The sequence below is a fragment of the Mandrillus leucophaeus genome, unplaced genomic scaffold (assembly GCF_000951045.1).
Source record: "Mandrillus leucophaeus isolate KB7577 unplaced genomic scaffold, Mleu.le_1.0 Scaffold33, whole genome shotgun sequence".
Classification (NCBI taxonomy): domain Eukaryota; kingdom Metazoa; phylum Chordata; class Mammalia; order Primates; family Cercopithecidae; genus Mandrillus; species Mandrillus leucophaeus.
In genome coordinates, this window is record NW_012103476.1 from 954,213 (window position 1) to 960,919 (window position 6,707).

Consider the following 6,707-nt stretch of genomic DNA (forward strand, 5'->3'; position numbering starts at 1 on the left):
ATTTCCATAAAAATAAAAATGCTGGTGAAATGTGCCCATTTTTATAGTCTATTTACTCAGCATTATTGCTCATTCATATTTATTTATATGTTATTTTTCTGCATTTTCTGCAATCGTTATCATATCTCAAACTGACAGCTTCCAAAATTACTATTGAGTCCAATTCTTTTTTGTGGATGTAGGTGGAATTGATTACCACCCTCTTTGATACTCAGGGGACTTTTTTCTGAATTGCTGCACATAAGCAAATATTTAATGCTTACGCATAGAGAGTGAAGCATAGAATAGACACTTAAGAAATGTTTTGAAATAAATGAATGTGCTGTGGAACAGATTAAGAACTAAGAGAGCATATGACAAAATGAATGTAGTAATCAGTGAATGACGAGAAAAACTGCTAACCCCAAATTATCAAAAGATTTTTCGTTTATGGATTTGCCACTTTTTATCAACTGTATGTCATTACCGTCGATACTAATGAGGTGAGTGTTAATAAACATATGTTATTTAAATACTGAGAATAGTACTCCTGAAGAAGATTATATAAAAGAATAACACTAGAAGGGGAACATCATCCCCAAATATGAAGATTCAGAAATCATTGTGCACTATCTTTAAATTTAAAAAATATATAAATATATGTGTGTATGTATATGTGTGTAATTTATAGGTGTGAGTTTATTGTGTTTGCAAGATAAAGCAGCTTTATATTTAATTAAATTGTTTTCTGAATCGCACTTAAGCAAATACTTAACACTTGCACAAAATCATCTATGACTTTCTAAATTCTTTCTAATATTTTTTGTTTTGTAAATTTTTCTAGACATGAAATATATTAAAAGTATGTTGTAATTCAAATTTGTTATACTTTGGTGGTCATTTTTTCTAAACAACTTCGGAAGTGTATTTTTAGAGATTTACATATTTCAGTGTTGTCATGCACATTTCAACAAAAATTATATGGACCTTTTTTGTTTCATGTAACTGTACTATTTTAATATGATGGATGAATTCTTCTTAGTACTTGAGTAAATGCCTTCTATTACCTGAAAATTTTCTGCTTCATTTGTTCATTTTTTCAAATTTTATGGTGATAACTTGTTTAAAAAGCACACTTTGTTTCTAACTTGGTAAATGCGATGTTTTCTTCATTGTCTTATGTAAAATAGTGTTTATATACAATCAAATATTATACTTTTTCACTGAAAAATTATGGCTACTTGATATTTATGCTGTAATGATATTTATAGCATTAACCAAGGTTATGGTTTTATAGTGTGTGGATTTTGAGTGCCTTCATAATATCTCAAAAACATCCCTTTGCAGTGTTTATTTATTTCCCTTAACTGAAATAAACTTGATCTTTGAGACATAGGTCTATGATTTTTAAAATGCCTCAAATGTTATTATGTGACATTTTATAATTACTTTTTTTTCCTCTGGGAAATAAAATTCAATTGAAAAAATATAGTGAACAAAAGAATAAATAAAAACAGACAAACACCAAAAAACACTAGAATTCTGAATTTTATTATCTAATGTTAGGATAATTAAGGGCATATGTAACCATGTTAGAAATAAAGTTGAAAATATGCTTTTAATAATTTGAAATGCATTAAGGATTTGGTACAGTATATACTATTTTCTTAAAACATGATAATGTTACTGATTTATTTTAATTTTTTCACTATCAAAACTATATAAATTATATTTTGAATAGTCAAAATAATGTTATTATATAACATCATTTAGAATTTCTCAAATAATTACATTTTTATAAATTGTGTTAAATATTAATTTTCATAGACAAAGTTAGCTTTTTACTTGCACACAATGTGGAATTTTAGTGAAGCAGAAAATCACCTCATTATGAAAAATATATTGATGGTCTCAAGATCAATGAGGAGTATCAATGAAATATCATGTATGTCAATGGAAAAACCATTTAGTTCATTTTTCACAACAATTTTAACAATGTAGTGATTCTAGTTGCCCTATTTCAAGTTAAATAAATTTGTAATATATCATTTGCACTTAAAATGTTTCCCCTAAATTTTGATTTATAAACAACATTTCAATGGCTTTGTTGAGTCAACTATAGAACTTAAAAATTCTTATTCAGATCTTTCCCTATCCCCACTTACGTTGCCTGTGCTAGAATTGTCAGTGTTGTGGGACAGAGACAACTAGGTGACTCCCAGTAAAAGTTTTCACTTCCTCTATTGTAAGAACCCTTTACCTGTAAACATAACCACCAAAGTCCAAAAACTGTAGTATTTAGGCTGTCTTCCATACAGTCTGGCCTGTGACTAAGTTCTGGCAAATCAAAGTCATAAAAGTGTTACAAGGAATCTCCTAAGGATCCTTTGTCAAAGACAGTTCAAACACTTTGTGCTTCTTTCTTATATTGCCTGTAATAAGGATGGGATACCTGGAGCTCTGAATCATGTATTTCATAAGGGATAAATTGTTTAGCACAAGGGAATATCAATCTCTAAAAACTTCATAGGCTAAGAAGTTTTATCATCATTAGACCACCTGGCTCTTGACTATTATGAGGGAAAAATAACTATAACTTATTGAAATCACTGATATATGGGTTATGTGCAACTCAGAAGGAACTTAACATTTGCTGCTACAAATTTGTACTAACAACTTCTGTTTATGGTTTACTATAATACATCTTACAAATATAAGGTTAAACTCTGTTTCTATTTTATACAAATAAATGCAGCAATTAAAAACAAAATGCTTCTGACATGAAACAATTGTGGTAGATACTAGGTAGTGCATCTTGGATATGGTGGATAATAGTTCTGCTCTACCACTAGCCCCAGGGTACCTCACCATCCCTGCTTATACCCTTATAAATGTGTTGCTTTATTAAGGCATTTGACATGACTCCTTCTGAGTGTATTACCTGTGCAAATTGAACACTGAAAATGGCATGATTAATACTAAGTTTTCCACTAATTGGCATAGGATGAAATGTGGGTAGAGGCAAGGAGATGACAGATTAAGCCATTTGGCAAGTACAAATACTGCACATAATTTAGCTTCATTTAACTGCTCTAGGGGGAAACTAGTCAGGCCAAATGTGTTGATATGGATGAACCAACTCAGAATTAGGGAATACTTTTAGTAACTGGGAACTGTCAGCTAGGTTAGTTAATTAAATTCTGAACTCAGATGGGACCTTTAGTCAGTGAGAGACAAATTTCAGAATATGCCTGGACTATAGAAGGGGAAGAAACCCAATGACTCAGGGAGACTAGAAATTTTTCAGTGGCCTGTTATGAGTAGCCTATGGGTATCTAGGTGCCCTTTTCCCCAGGCACCCTAATTATTACTTTGTGTCTCCATGGTTATTCAGTTCAACGCAAGCAACTTGTTTCCAGGTGGCTGGCATTACCTCTGAAAAGTGGTGCTTCATATGGGCTGTATGTTGATAGGTTAGGCGCTTAGCAATGAGGGTAAACAGGTTATCCATGGTGAGCAGGGGTCTATTTTTAGTGTCCATGGATAGCCTCGATATTTATCACATGGTCACTTTGTATATGGACCAACAATTCATGCTCGGTTGTTAGAATTATTCACCTTGGCCAGTAAGAACACTGACCTCTTTTTCTGCCTATTGGTTCAGTGGCATAAATCTCAAAACTGTTGGCAGGTGGGTAAGAAGTCAGCCTCAACTTCCAAACCACTGGAGATGTGAGTATTTTTCTAGGGAGAAATATTTATCCATTGAGTACCAAAACTTCCAGATGTCCTAATCTGAATTCAAGATTTGGAAGAAACAATATCTTACATATATCTTACAATATCTTCTATATCTTTAGGTGTAATTGGGAGAGAGCTCATGCCCCTGTCTTCTACCCAATTCTCAGACCAGGGTATTTTCACTAAGGAGTAGTTGTTACCACATCCAATTTCTCCGGCAAGGCTTCTATAACAAAATCTCTAGCATATTGTTCCGTCGTTCTGCTTGAGCCTGCTCTTCCTAATCATGTGTTCAAACCAATAAATCCTGTGCATGTAATCACATTGTTATACTTCCTTTACCATAAATTAAGGAAAGTGGTCCTATGAGATTACAAGTTGATACATAGGCATTCTGTAAGATGATGAGAGGTAATAAGGTATAAGGAAGGAATCCAGTTTCCATTTTCTGCATATGGCTGGTCAGTTCTGCCAGCATCATTTATTAAATACGGAATCATTTCCTTATTGCTTGTTTTTGTCAGGTTTGTCAAAAATCAGATGGTTGATGTGTGGTTTTATTTCTGAGTTCTCTATTTTGTTCCATTGGTCTGTGTAGCAGTACCATATTGTTTTGGTTACTGTAGCCTTGTAGTATAGTTTGAAGTCGGGTAGCATGATGCCTCCAGCTTTGTTCCTTTTACTTAGGATTGTCTTGGCTATACGGGCCCTTTTTTGGTTCCATGTGAAATTTAAAGTAGTTTTTTCTAATTCTGTGAAGAAAATCAATGGTAACTTGTTGAATCTATAAATTACTTTGAGCAGTATGGCCATTTTCATGATAATGATGCTTCCTCTCCATGATCATGGAATGTTTTTCCTATCTGTTTGTGTCGTCTCTGATTTCCTTTGAGCAGTGGTTTGTAGTTCTCCTTGAAGAGGTCCTTGACCTCTATTGTTAGCTGTATTCCTAGATATTTTATTCTCTTTGTGGCAAAAAATTAACTCAAGGTGAATTAAAGACTTAAATGTAAAACTCAAAACTATAAAAACCCTAAAAGAAAATCTAAGCCATACCATTCAGGACCTAGGCATGGGCAAAGATTTTATGATGAGATCATCAGAAACAATTGCTACAAAAGCAACAATTGACAAATGGGATGTAATTGCATTAAAGATCTTCTGCACATCAAAATAAACTATCATCAGAGTGAACAGGCAACCTATGGAGTGGGAGAACATTTCTGCCATCTATCCGTGTGACAAAGGTTTAATATCCTGAATCTACAAGGAACTTAAGCAAATTTACAAGAAAAAAACGGAACAATCCCATTAAAAAGTGGGCAAAGACAGGAACAGACACTTCTCAAGAGAAGGCATACATGCAGACAACAAACATGAAAAAAAGCTCGATATCACTGATGATCAGAGAAATGCAAATTAAAACCACACAGTGAAATAGCATCTCATGCCAGTCAGAATGGCAGTTATTACAAAGTCAATAAACAGATGCTGGCAAAATTGAGGAGAAATAGGAACATTTTGATACTGTTGGTGGGAAAGGAAATTAGTTTAACCATTGTGGAAGACAGGGTAGTGATTCCTCAAGAATCTAGAACCAGAAATACCATTTGACACAGCAATCCATTTGCTGAGTATATACCCAAAGGAATATAAAGCATTCTATTATAATGATACATGCACATATATGTTCATTGCATCACTATTTACAATAGCAAAGACATGGAATTAACCCAAATACCCATCAATGATAAACTGGATAAAGAAAATGTAATACATATACACCATGGAATACTATGCCGCCATAAAAGGAAGGATATCATGTCCTTTGCAGGGACATGGATGAAGCTGGAAGCTATTATTCTCAGTAAACTAATGCAGGAATAAAATAACCAAACACTGCATGTTTTACCTTATAAGTGGGAGCTGAACACATGGACACAGGGAGCAGGACAATAAACTCTGGGGCCTGCTGGGGGAGATGGGGGAGCACCAGGAAAAATAGTAATGCCCGCCAGGCTTGATACCTAGGTGATGGGTCGATAGGTGCAGCAAACCATCATGGCACACATTTACCTATGTAACAAACCTGCACATCCTGCACATGTGCCCTGAAACTTAAAATGAAATAAAATTTAAAAAAGGAAAGGTAATAATGCCAGAAGCATTACAATAAAGAAAGGAAATTTAATACTCAGAATATATCGATACTTAGGAGAAGAAACCACTGACTCCTCATTCACCCACGGATATTTTTTGAATCTCGTGTCAAAGAACCAACAAACTGAAAAGGGTGACCAAAGTGAATAAATGTAATTACCAAGCATGAACTGGGATACTGCTACAAAATAGGAGTAAATAAGACCCAAGGGAACTCACTGGTGTTCTTAATACTCCTTTGCTCAAAAGGTTTAGCCAATAGAAAATTACGTCTATTAAGACAGTACTGATGTAGATCCAGATAATTCAGGAAAAAAAAAATAGCTTCAGGTTACCTTCACCCCAGGAAATAACCCATTTTATCAGATTTCCAGCAAAAGATAAGAAGAATATAGAGTACCTGAAAGAAGAAAGCAATGTTTATAAAGTTAAATCTTGGAATAAGCTGCATAAGAGTGACTCTGGGAGTGAGAAGAATTAAGAATACCAGCTATCTTTAAGTCAATTTTGTTTTTCTTCCCTTTACCCAACCACCATGCCCAAAGTATTTAAGTCATTGAGAGCCTGACAAAATGGACTTGTATTATGTGGTATACCACATTTTCTTTATTCATTTGTCCATTGATGTACAATTAGGTTGATTCTCTATCATGGTTTCTGTTAATAGTGCTTCAGTCAATATGACTGAGTATTTATTTATTTATTTATTTACTTATTTTTGAGACAGAATTTTGCTCTTATTGCCCAGGCTGGAGTGCAATGGTGCGATCTTGGCTCGCTGCAACCTCTGCCTCCCGGGTTCAAGTGATTTTTCTGCCTCAGCCTCT